The 13,827-nt window shown below is 46.0% G+C and overlaps 2 protein-coding genes across 3 annotated transcripts in view; one reads left to right on the forward strand and one right to left on the reverse strand.

Moving 5' to 3' along the window:
• LOC130296256 (transcription factor CP2-like protein 1) overlaps window positions 1-13,827 on the forward strand; it is a 247,943-nt gene that overhangs the window by 32,544 nt on the left and 201,572 nt on the right. The window lies entirely within an intron of this gene.
• STAC2 (SH3 and cysteine rich domain 2) overlaps window positions 1-13,827 on the reverse strand; it is an 83,823-nt gene that overhangs the window by 18,868 nt on the left and 51,128 nt on the right. The window contains exon 9 of one of the 2 annotated variants that reach the window (XR_008849170.1): window positions 216-443. The exons of the other annotated variant lie outside the window; for it this stretch is intronic. The gene's annotated coding sequence lies outside the window, so the exon portion shown is untranslated. The remainder of the gene's footprint in view (window positions 1-215; window positions 444-13,827) is intronic. 2 annotated transcript variants of the gene reach the window in all.

The raw sequence follows: 13,827 nt of genomic DNA on the forward strand, positions 1-13,827 counted from the left end.
TCGCGAATCGCATCCCGGCTGGAGGCGGTACCGCAGCGCACCCGGTCAGTGGATCTGACCAGGGCGCTGTAGTAGCGAGGATGAGGCGAGCGCTCCGGGGAGGAACGGGGACCCGGAGCGCTCGGCGTAACAGCCACGCTGACTTGAGACAGACTTGACTTGGACTGACTTGACTGAGACTGACTATGACAGACTTCACCCCATTTGTAGCTTACCAGGCTTTGACTTGGACCTGGGGGGTAGTGGACTTGTGGATCCGTGGCTGCATGGTAGACTTTAGGCCTCTTGAGGACACCAGACACTCTCTCCAGACTTGACCTCACTGCTACTCAGCACTAAAGAGAGAAAGAGACTGAGGAAGCTCCACCCAGGGCTTATATGGGGGTGACTCAGGAGGGGTCCCATAGGTCACCCTGTAGGTCACATAGTCACTGGTACCTTCCCTGGTTACAATCACATGACAACCACACTTAAAAGGTATATAACATTATATGTACATTACACCATATAACATAGGCACTTAGGGGAATACATAAGACACAAGTGCAGGGGGGCCTTGGAATGGAGTCTGCTGGAAAGGGCAGCAAAGGTACAGGGGTGTAACTCCTGTACTGGGCCACCACAAACTCCCCCTCTTAACAACGGCTGTACTCGGCGCCCAGTCCTGGAGGGCGGACGACATGATGTGATCACTGAGGTCTGTTGATAGCAATAACAGTTTCTGGGGCATTTTAAGACAATGTCCTTCTCAGGGCTGGCACATTGACAACTGGGGAAGAGTCCATGTGGCATTTCTCTTTATGTCCATATATGCTCAATTGACGAGGGTGTAAATAACTGGGTTTAAGATGTAAACATGTGGGAGTTTTAGGACTTGCAACTGCACACTTTAGCACATATGGGATCCGGATCGGGCTGCTGGAGGCTTTCTACCCGAATACCTTTTGCTACTTGGGCCCTTTGGCTATAGCTACTTCTCCCTAGAACATTATACAAATAGCATATACACATTTTCTGACAACAATTTTGCAATTAATTCTGACAATTTATGCCAATTTTACCTATACACATAGTAGCTCTGTCACGGTACCTAGAACTCTCTGGCCACTAGAGCACCCTGTACACGATGGACAGGAAAATAGTTAGACATTAGATATGTGGTAGCTGGGTGTGATGAGGGCAGATGTTGTTACCCTAGGGGCAGATGGCATTAACCCCCTGTATTCGTGACTTCAGGGCGTGGTTTAGCCTAAAACCACCCGAAGGTATATCGCTGGATCCTGGGCTAGGCACGGGGGCATAAAGACTCTGACGCTAAGTTACGGACAACGGTAGATTTACTGAGGCTAGACAGATGGTAAAGTCTATATAGTTCAGTCAGGGCCCAAGGAGGAGACCAGTGACGCAGAGACCTTTAAAAAGGTACTCTGGTGGAAAACTTTTTATATCAAATGGTGCCAGAAAGTTAAACAGATTTTTAAATTACTCCTATTAAAATTTTTTAATCCTTCAAGTACTTATTAGCTGATGAATACTATGGAGGACATTTTTTTCTTTTTGCAACACAGAGCTCTCTGCTGTCATCTCTGTCCATTTTAAGAACTGTCCAGTGTAGGAGAAAATCCCTATAGAAAACATATGCTGCTCTGGACAGTTCCTAAGATGTCAGAGATGTCAGCAGAGAGCTCTGTGTTCCAAACGGAAAATAATTTCCTCTGTAGTATTCAGCAGCTAATAAGTATTGGAAGGATTAAGATTTTTTAATAGAAGGAATTAACAAATCTGTTTAACTTTTTTGATTTAAAAAAAAAAGTTTAAGGTTTAAGGGCTTGCTGGGACTTGTAGTAGGACTGGACAATTGAATGCAGACAATGCTGACTTGACAGATGACAGGGACTGACTTGACTTGACTCATAAAGCTGTGACTTTAGTTTACTTGAATTGATGGTGGCTGCAGGACTTGACTTCGAGGTCTCCAACACTCTGGACACACACTAGGCAAGTATGGACTGGACCTCAGCAGGAAGCAAGAGCCCTAAGCTCCAAGAGAGAGAGAAGCTCCACCCAGGGCGTATATGGGGGAGGCCAGCAGGGAGCCCATAGGTCACTCTTGGGATCACCTGGTCACTGGTACCTCCTGGGTAACAATCACATGACATAACTCTTAAAGATACAACACATTTTATAGTACAATACACTGCAGAACATATTTACAGGGGGGAAACAGGTGCAAGGGGCCCTGGGGACACTGAAGGAGGCTGCCTGACAGGACAGCAAGGGTACAGGGCAACATCTCCCGTACTGGGCCACCACAGATATGACATTGGAGGTCTGATGTGGACTGAGAATATACCTGTACGTAACTATCATGGCAGTGAGGTAGTGGATATGCTTCACCTGACAGGGTCAGGATACCTCCTATACAAATTGCCATGGACAAAAAGACATGGAACATTTCAGACATTTTTGGTATAAACACGTTATATACACTTTATTACAATGTGTTACACTATACAACAACAATATTTGCATTTACTGGTGCAAAAAAGGAATAAGCCAAATATATTACTCTGAAAATATATTTTTAGAGTACCGCTCAACAGTTCTGGTACATTTAGAGTTTTCAGTAAAGGATCATGGCTATAAGCCGGGCACATACACTTACACAAATGGTTACAGGAGTTCTTGGTGAGTCCACCAGGCACTTTTCTTTAACGTTGCATAAACCTGAAAAAAACTGTGGTTCTTCCACAAAACACAGTTAGTCTCTCGACTGAACAGCAATGACATTATACACAAATGCTTCAGCCTGGGAATTTTCCGTCCCAGCCTCACCGATCAGACTGCTTCCTAGGCTGGGGCATATAATGGGGACCACGGGACGGTGCCCCCACCAAAGGACTCACTCGGGTGTTCCAATTTACCCTGGTCAGGGTAGACTCAGTGATGGTGGGACTGATGGTAACCACCCTTTGAACTGCAGCAGCTTGCGCCACTGGGGGAATAGACATTGGTGCCTGTTGGGCCGGCCAAACCTCATCCTCAGCATGAGTGGGCCGAGGCTCTTTAGTTGGTGCCCGCTGGTTAGGCCAAACCTCGACAACAGGAGTAGGCCTGGGCACATCTGTAGATGACTTGCGATTATACATTGGTGCCATAACAGGCGCCGCGGGCAAGTAGGTGTCTTCCTTTTCCTCAGGACGAGACTCTTTAAATTTAGGAGAGAATAATCCGAAAGTATCTGTGTCCCAGTTGTCTGAAGGAAAGTATGCAAAGAGGATCTGCGTGATGGGTTCTCTGGACGCTGCCGCCCACTCTTCTCTCACGCTTTGAACAGGAGTGTATTCCATGATCTCCCCGCTCTCAAGAGAATGCAATGGTGTGGGGGGAGAGTCCCTTTTAACTGCACAATAGTTGGCCAGGATGGTCCCGCCATGACGACAGTCCATGAGGGTGCCTAACCCCTGCACTTTGTCAAATTTCACAACTGTAGCTCTGCGCCTTTCCAGGGGTGGCTCTCCCTCTCAGGGATGATGCAACATTCTGATGTATAGGGCCTCCAGGGTCTTGGTGTATTGCTGCTGCGCTTGGCGTTCTTCATAAGGTAGTAGCTTCGGCCCATACTCTTTCCTTATTTGTGCCCTCATCTCCTCCACTATTTTGGCCACCTGGGCTTCTCTCTTAGCCCTCACGGAATGGTCTGTCGGAACTGAGGGATGGGGCTTCCCTGGCAAGGGAAGAAAGTGCTTTCGCATGTAGTGGATCAGTCCGGGCTCATCGCCAAATAACCACCGGTGCAACATTGGGGACAGGGGGCGTACTGCAGACTTTTGGACCTGGGGGGTTTGCTCTAGGCTAGGGGTAAAAGAAGGGGTAGACAAAGCGGCTTCAGCCAGGGTACTCACTTCTGACTCCTCTGTAGGGATCTTCACCCAGGATCCCCAGGTCCGGTGGTGAGGGGACAGCCTCACCGGCGATGCTCCTCAAGAAGATGCCGGAGTTCCCTCCGCCATGGTTGCTGGCCAGTCTCCATCGTTCTCTGGCAGCAGGACTTAGTAGCAGGCCTCTTCAGCCCTGATGGAGATTCGTTGTAGACGACCTGCCAACTCCTGAAACATGTGCGCCGCAGTGACTCTCTGGGCATCCGGCACCATCTTGGGAATCTCCAATCTCGTGCTTGCCTGTTACGCCATGTTGCCCAACTCACAGACTTCTGGCAAAGTGAGGAGGTCCATCGGCGTTGCTTCTTTTATGCAGGAATCCGGGAAAATGGCCACCGGACAGAAGTGCGTCAGTGGTGCAGCACTGACTTCCGGTCCCCCTTCCCTTTCAAGTACAGGCAATACTTTGTGATGTAGCATAGCTTCGGATCTGATTTTACACATGGTCGGCACAATACACAATGGCAGATAACAGTCTTTTCTTCACCTCCCCCTCTATTTCACAAGCACCTCGGAATAAACAACGTTTACTGACAAAGTCCCATACACTTCTGGCGCAATTTATGTTCACATCTGCATGCGGATTTTCGGCAATATTGGACACAGTTCAGGTTGGGGGGGGGGGGGTTCTATTTGCATAAGGCGCACACCTGTATCCTGTTCGTAGGACGCCAAAAGTTGTGGTGAGGATGTGATGAGGGCAGATGGAATTATCCTAGAGGCAGATGGCATTAACCCCTTGTGTTCATGGTTTTACCTCTACACCACCCGAAGGTATACCGCTGGATCCTGGGCTAGGCACGGGGGCAAATAATAACTCTGAAGTTCCTGTTATGGAACGACGGCAGCTTTACTGAGTCAGACAGGTGTAACAGTCTATACAGCTTGGCTAGGCCCAAGGAGGTGACCAGTGACTTCAGAGACCACAGGGCTTGCTGGGACTTATAGTGGCCTTGGACAATTTGATGCAGGGCCATGCTGACTTGAGACAGACTTGACTTGGACTGACTTGACTGAGACTGACTATGACAGATTACATAAACAATGTGTAAGTGCATCATGTGCAGTATATGTAACAAGTAATATTGTTTATTGGTTATCATTTATTATATTATGCACTATTGCACATGAAACGGGAGCAATGTATGTTTCTATATGACATGCACTTTGTAATATGTATATTTTTGATATGTACACGTGGAATTATGTATTTTTGATATTAATAGAATGTAATTACCGATGTATTGGATACTATATATATATATATATATATATATATATATATATATATATAATCTACTATGGTCACTTTTCACTTGTGCTTGAAAAAGGCTGCATGGGCGGCTGAAACGTTGCTATCGAATGGAATAAAATCACTTGAATTGTAACTCCTGTGTGCTGCAGCAACTTTTCTATTTTTGTGGATATCTATCTATCTATACATCTATATTTTGATTTGTATTATGATGTCACTGATTATGCTAATGTCTGATGATGTCATTAATTGGGGGAAGTGTGTATTTAAACCCCTTTGTATCCCTTGTATGCACTTGAAAATGGCGGTGAGAGATCGCCGAAACGTTGTTACTCACATCATGGAATAAATTCACAGCTTTTGGATTATACTACTGTGGTGTGCTGCCTTTATCCATTACTTATCCAGTAGAGCCGGAGCACCCATTTCACTACACTGGATGTGCTGCTTTTTATGGACTTTTATCTATACATCTATCTATCTCATATCTATCTTTTATCTTTATCCATTTACATCAATCTCAAGAAACTGTGAACTATTGTTAGGGAATCTCAAGTGTTAAGTTGGCCATACATTTTAGATGAATAATTATCCTTTCTACACTCCTTGTTTCCCCTTAAAGGGGTACTCCGGTGCTTACACATCTTATCCTCTATCCAAAGGATAGGGGATAAGATGCCTGATCGCGGGAGTCCCGCCGCTGGGGACCCCCGGGATCTTGCACGCGGCACCCCGTTTGTAATCAATCCCCGGAGCGTGTTCGCTCCGGGTCTGATTACCGGCGACCACACGTCACGCCTCCGCCCCCGTATGACGTCACGCTCCGCCCCCGTATGACGTCACGCTCCGCCCCTCAATGCAAGCCTACCCTCCCGTGCCACGTGCAAGATCCCGGGGGTCCCCAGCGGCGGGACTCCCGTGATCAGGCATCTTATCCCCTATCCTTTGGATAGGGGATAAGATGTGTAAGCATCGGAGTACCCCTTTAATCCTTCTCACACATAGTTATAGCAATATTCCCCTTTGTTTCTTCTCACACGGTCATTTTTAATAATTATATTCCCTCAATTGTTTGTCTTAATAGCCATAATTTTTATCTGTAAGACATATGTCTGTAAGGTTATTTCCCATGACCTACCTTTTCATAATATGTTTCCTAATACTTACACTCATGGGCGATACTCTCCCCTATAGAAATGTCCTTTAAACTTTGTTACTAACTGCTATACTATCTATTAGTGATGAGGGGCATATGCCATATTCGAATTCGCAATATTTCACGAATATATGGACGAATATTCGTCCTATATTCATGAAATTCACATATTTGATATATTTGTGCTTATTTTCGCATGCGTGTAACCGCGTGACCGGGAGACCTAGCGACGCGTCCCTAGCAACAAAACTCCGCTGTGGCCTCCGGTCCCGATGCCTGCAGCGATTCAGAGCGCAAGCTTGCGATGGCTAAATATAACTTCATTTTATCAGTTTGAAGTTATATCTCTATCTCTAGTTAGATAAAGTCTCTGCCACACTCATATAATCCTTCATGTATTTATTTTTGTTCTTAAATTGGTTTGTTGTGAATTATGCACTGCATGACCTTTGAACCTGAACCACTCCTACTTTGTTTCTGGCGCCAATTTTAACTGTATATAAGCTTGAATTCTAAGCCTATCCTGTAAACTGATCTGAAGAAGAGGGGGGTTGCCCTCAAAACGCGTAATCTGCTTTTTTATTTTCTTTTATTTATGTATTCAATAAAAATGGATCCGGCCCTGGTTCTTTGAAATAATCTTTTAGTCCTGATATTGTGAGTTAGCAGCACCAGAATTCTAAAGGTCTAAAGGTTTCCTCCATACTTCTCATGCATTTTAGATTAATGTCAGCCAAAAGCTAAACCCACTGTTTTTGTAAGAACTGGATCTCTATCTAATGTTTATTGCGCCCTCCATCTTCCCATATGGAAAATGTTGGGGATCATTTGTTTGGTTCACCATGTTCAGTTCTCATGGGAGACAGAGGTGTCTGGCAGCAGCCCATTTCCCTCTTTTTACTGAGAACAAATGCTCAGCCAAGCTGCTCGTACATGTGTACAGCATAGTCAGGGGGGGAGAGCTGGTGGCTGAATGCTCACTATCTGAATTGTATTGACATCTGTAATATTTTTGGGATTGCAACTATCACTGCATGATAGGGGATAACTAGTCACTGCCATTCAAGTTTCATCTACTCAGAGGCCAATTTTCCTCCATTTTTGGCATGGGTTCAAAATGGACCCTCACCAATCAGCTAGTTATTCCTTATCCTATGGACAGGAGATAATTTTAAATTTTGGGTTAGCCCCCTTTAGGACACCCACATACCAAAGGAAAGTTGGCTCTTTGACTACCTGCAAAGTTGCACACAGTGGCATCCAGAACCGGACTGAATGGAGAGGTACCAGTGCACTTGCATTTTTGTTCCAATTTAAACGGGCACTGTCATTTAAAATAATTTTTGGTAAACAAAAAAATCTTTCAAATGTACTTTGTTTAATAAAAAATAAAAATAAAAAAGGAAGTTTTCTATGTTTTATTTGTGTTTAAAAAAGCTGCCACTAGGTGTCTCCCACTTGTCCAGAGCACTTTTCTCCCCATCTCTTGCACAGACTTTGGACTCCTGCTGGCCTGTGCAGCCTTAGCCAATCATAGCTCATCTCACACTGAACTGCTCTGGCCTGTGTATAGCAGAGTGAGGGAGGAAGTTCTCCCCTGTATGGCTTCAGATGATGTCACGCCTGCTGGGGAACGCCCCTTCCAAGTCTGTGAATCTGACTGAGACTGAGCAGAAAATACAGAGCAATATCAAGGTAGAAAACTAAAAAATTATAAAAAATAAAGGCAGGGGGTGGTTTATCATGATGGGGGCAGTGAACTGGGAGGATTATAAAATATAACAAGATCATGAGAGGTACTCTTTAAGTCTATGGGTGGACAGAGCTGTGCAAGTCACACAGAGTGAGCATCCACCCCTCCCTACAGTCTGCAGCTCGACATGGTCCCCTTCTCTGGTGAAACAGGAGTTTTATGCTATAGATATGGTATAACTATATGTCTCAGATCTGTACCGAATGTCTATTTATATGGAAATATTTCATTGCTACCTATAAACATGTACAGTGCAGTACAAAATGATAATAGTCAAGTCCAAATGGCTGAAGAACAGCCGAAGCAGCTGATGGGAGACGATAACAGTATGGAGCTAACAAGTCATTTGGAGGGGTCACGATGTGAATGGAATAAAAAACACATCTCTGCTGTGTTTTTGTAATTTTATGGTTAAATTTCCAACGGTGATGAAAGATGTACAGTAAATGTGATATTGATTTCTGACTATGTGAGTGATCTAAGGTTGCGTCTAGTCAATTTAAGTGAGAAATTGGGTGGGACAAGATGACGGGGGTAATGAAGCATCAATCCTTTTTTTTCAACGAGGCATCATCAATAAGCAATAAATCTAAAGAAACACTGGTATTTTAAGCTCCAGAATTCTGTTCCTAAATATCTTTATATTATGGATATGGATATTAAAGATAGAGGGTGATTTAATGGCTATTTTTTGCCTTTTTTTTGGGGGGGGGGCTTTTTGCTTTTTTATTTTTCTGTCGACTAAGACATCTGAGGGCTATTATAAAGTGGTATGAGTGCTATTTGTTTTTGACGGTTTACTACTTTTACACATTATAAACACTCTAAAAAAAAATGCTTTTTTTGTGCCGTATTTTTCGCCGTATAAGACGCATTTTTTCTTTGGGGGGGGGGAAAGGTTGGTGCGTCTTATAAGGTGAATACACCCCTATTGCGGCCGTCCCTGCGGCCATACACGGCCGGGACCCGCGGCTAATACAGGACATCACAGATCGCGGTGATGCCCTGTATTAACCCTTCAGATGCGGCGATCAAAGCTGACCGCCAAATCTGAAGCGAAAATAGCACTAACCCGGCTGTTCAGTCGGGCGGTTTGGGACCGCCGCGGTGAAATCCACCGAGGCGTCCCGAACAGCTTACAGGACACCGGGAGGGACCTTACCTGCCTCCTCGGTGTCTGCTCCGTGCCGGGATCCCCTGTATGGCCGGCGCTCTCCTTCGTCGTCATCACGTCGTCGCGCACGCCGTCCCATCATCCAATAGGAGCGGCGTGCGTAGCGACGTCATGGCGGCGACGGAGCGACGAGGATACCGGGCAGCAGAGATGTTCCGGAGCGACGGGGACAGCATGGTGACGCGGCGACAGATGGAGTGCGACATCAAGGGCAGCGGTGACGGATCCGGAGCGGCGGGGACACGTGAGTATTGCCTCTCATGCCAGTGGTCTTCAACCTGCGGACCTCCAGATGTTGCAAAACTACAACTCCCAGCATGCCCGGACAGCCAACGGCTGTCCGAGCATGCTGGGAGTTGTAGTTTTGCAACATCTGAAGGTCCACAGGTTGAAGATCACTGTCCTATACTTTACATTGTATTTGATTCAGAATCTTTATTTTCTAGACTTTTATCCTATAAAATTAGGAGCGTCTTATGTGCCGGAGCGTCTTAGATGACGAAAAATACGGTAACTCACAAATGGAGAAACAGAACATGGCCGCACATCCACAACTTGTACTATGATCTTATTGCTCCTCAGTATAACTTCAAAAGCAAACAGGTTGTTAGTGTACATGTTGATCAAAACGTGCAAGCCCACTCGTGACGTCAAGCCCCCCCTGATAAGAGTGGGTCCCTAAACTAAACATGGCTGAGCATCGGGCCAAGACTACCCGCCGCCGTGACACCGAACCCACAGGGGGGATGACCCGATGACCAGGCAGCCCCACTGCTGCCCGACCAAGCCCCCGGCTCTGGGCCACACCACCCCACAGACAAAGTACCACAGCAACAATGGCCTCCGCAGAGCATCACATTAGTGTGAACACCTACCATGTTCAGGGACCCACTCTTAGTGGCCTTGACGTGGCGAGTGGGCTTGCATGTATTGAGCAAAAGGTACAATAACAACCTGATAGTTTTTGAAATTTTGCTGGGAAAAAGTTAGATAATAGTACAAGTTGTGGATGTGCGGCCATCTTCTGTTTCTTTATTTGGGATTTCCGGTTAGTTTAAAATTATTATTTTTTTGTCACCATATTCAAAAAGATGCCGAAGGAGCTTTGTGAGGGCTCGTTTTTTCCCAGGTGATCAGTTTTCTTTTTCTTGATTCTATTTTTCTTATTTTTTTTTATGGTGATCAAAATGCAAGAAAAACAACACGTTATTTTTATGGTATGGGTTGATACGCATATGTAGATTCCAAATATGTGTCCATTTCCTATCATTTTTGACCATGCAATCTGTTGATTTCTGATGTTCTTTATCTTTGAATTGTTTTTTATTTTGTAAAAGTTGGAAAACTTTAAAAGAAAAAAAATATCGCAATCGCACTGACCCGCAGAACAAAGTTAACATGTTCTGTACTGCAGTGCATTATACCTTTTACTGTAATGCTGAGAGGCATCATATTAGGCCTTAGAGCTGTACAAAGCTATTAGCTCTGTGGGCTTTATTAAAGGGGTACTCCGCTGCTCGGCGTTTGGAACAAACTGTTCTGAACGCTGGAGCCGGCAGCTCGTGATGTCAAAGCCCCGCCCCCTCATGACATCACCCCCCACCCCCTCAATGCAAGTCTATGGGAGGGGGCGTGACGGCCGTCACGCCCCCTCCCATAGACTTGCATTGAGGGGGCGGGGTGTTTTACACGGGGGCGGAGTCGTGACATCACGATACTCCGCCCTCGTGGTCGGGAGGCATAACACTGAAAGCCTCCAGCACTTCCTGCAGTGCTTACAGGTGGGTGCTGCATGCTTGATTGCGGGGGTAATCAATGACCCCCGCGATCAGACATCTTATCCCCTATCCTTTGGATAGGGGATAAGATGTCTTGGGGCCAGAGTACCCCTTTAACACCATGGGACCCCTTTAACACCATAGGACGTCATGAAGGGGCGGGGCTATGACATCACAAGCTGCCGGCTCCAGCGTTCGGAACAGTTTGTTCCAAACGCTGAGCAGTGGAGTACCCCTTTAACACCCTGGCTGCCATGACAAATTATCTGTAATGGTGTCGCTGGTAGGGCCAATGAAGCGATGAGGTAAGCCCCTCCATCTGTTTGTCCACTTAGATGCCTTAGGCACTATTGAAGGTGGCATCTAAGGGATTAAATGTGTGGTGTCCCGTACAGGATTGCATCCGTTACCTTGTGGTGAGGTCCCCAAAGTCAGAGTCCCTAGTTACCAGTGGGATCCTCATCAATAGTTAGCCCCTTGTCACCCCTTTAATAGTTAAGACTATTCAAATTCTAAGTGTATATAATACCTTGTTGTAGTGTCGCAGGACCTGCGGGTCATGTGATGCGTTCCAATACTCTATGGTTTATGGTTCAAGGACCTTTGGAGGAAGTCAGGTGATCGCCCACCATGCAACATTGTAACGGTGAGTGACAGCTGACTTGGACCAATCCAAAACGACCTTCATTCATTTAAGCACGCACCTATCGTTTCTGGGAAGGGTGGCGATAGGCCGAAGATTCACCTTAGCGTATTAACCCTCACCCTGGCGTCACAAGTGACAGGGGTTAAATTAAACCCTCATAAACCGAAGCAACACCCCAACTACACTACCCCCCAAGGCTGCTACCACAAATGGTTAACTCCAATCCCAGCAGTTGCAGCAGTCAGCTATAACATACAGCTGCTAATGGTGCATCTGCTGCTCCTGTTCACACACCATTCCAGTGACATACTTTCCCAGCTTGGAGTTGTTCATTTATTTTATTTCTGAATACTTGTTCTATCACTTGTCAGTCGTCCTGTGCCCCTCCTGGGCTTATCAGAGGTCTTGGTGTTTTCATCTGACAAGTCAGCTATAAAAACAAAGCAAATCCTGAAATCATCTACACCCCAACATCTGAAGAATATCTGATTTGAAGCACCAGAGTTGCTCAAAGGCCTTAAAATAATTCCAGTAGTTTGCTGAAAAGCGTCTGTATTGTTACTGGCAGCCTCCGAACCCTAAATAAAAGGCGGTGTTCGAGCCTCGCTCAGCATGAATCATTTGACAGGTTCCTTCTCTGGATATTGTTGCAAAGGAATTTTGCCAATGACGGTTCTCATTGGTTTTACTAGAATTTTTTTTCCCCTTTATGATGAAATATTAAGCATGTTTTATTAAATATTGTTACGTGGCTAGTGGGCTTGCACTTCAGGAGCATAAAGTGCACTGTTAAAGTGCAACGACCTGTTCGTTTAATAAATGTTGCTGAGAAGCCTTAGATCATGTTGTGGATGTGCGACCGTGTCTGTGTTTTTTTTCTCTAGTTGAATTCACATTGTGTTTTCTATCCCCCTCTTTTTTGTCTTCACTTGGTCAGCACTCTGCCCCTCCCCATCAGCCCAGGCCTATATAAATTAGCAGAAAGCAGGACCCTATGCTTTTCTGGCAGTCTCTGGCTGGGAGCACATGGTGAGTGATCTGTTCACACTGGTGCGGTGCTGTGTGGTGTCCATTGCTGCCCCGGTGCCGTGTCTGTGGGGAGGCGTGGCCCAGGGACTGGTTTGAGTGGCATTGGGGCTGCTCTGCCAGTGGGTCGTTCCCCCTGTGGACAATGGTGTTGGAGCAGTGGTGGTCGCCGCTCAGTGCTGCTCCATTTTATGCTAGGGATGTTAGAGACCCACTACTTACAGGTGGCCGTGACGTGGCTAGTGGGCTTGCATTTCATGATCATAAAGTGCACTAACGACCTGTTCGTTTAATAAATGTTGCTGAGAAGCCTTAGAGCATGTTGTGGATGTGCGACCGTGTCTGTGTTTTTTTTCTCTAGTTGAATTCACATTGTGTTTTCTATCCCCCTCTTTTTTGTCTTCACTTGGTCAGTACTCTGCCCCTCCCCATCAGCCCAGGCCTATATAAATTAGCAGGAAGCAGGACCCTATGCTTTTCTGGCAGTCTCTGGCTGGGAGGACATGTGAGTGATCTGTTCACACTGGTGCGGTGCCGTGTGGCGTCCATTGCTGCCCCGGCGCTGTGTCTGTGGGGAGGCGCGGCCCAGGGACTGGTTTGAGTGGCATTGGGGCTGCTCTGCCAGTGGGTCGTTCCCCCTGTGGACACTGGTGTTGGAGCAGTGGCGGTCGCCGCTCAGTGCTGCTCCATTTTACGCTAGGGATGTTAGAGACCCACTACTTACAGGTGGCCGTGACGTGGCTCGCGGGCTTGTACTTCTAGGGTATCATAAGTTATTTAATGACAGTAAATCAACTCAATTATTTTGGGTTGGCCACAGGTCATCTAACACAGAGCTTGTGTATAACAAACCATGCACCCCTGTGATCATAAAATGACCAGGACAGATCTACCTGTAAACAATGAATGTTCCAACTCCATGACTGCAAGCTGAGATATTAGAAACCCAAATAATTGATGCACAAACTATATTAGTAAATTGCATCATCTTTTTTTTATATGAATCATTGCCTGTTTTAAGTCTTTTACCATTAGGAAGTTACATTAACCCCTTAAGGACAGACCCATGTTTTATCATAAAGGGGTACTCCGCCCCTA

The sequence above is a fragment of the Hyla sarda genome, chromosome 12, assembly GCF_029499605.1.
Source record: "Hyla sarda isolate aHylSar1 chromosome 12, aHylSar1.hap1, whole genome shotgun sequence".
NCBI classification, from domain to species: domain Eukaryota; kingdom Metazoa; phylum Chordata; class Amphibia; order Anura; family Hylidae; genus Hyla; species Hyla sarda.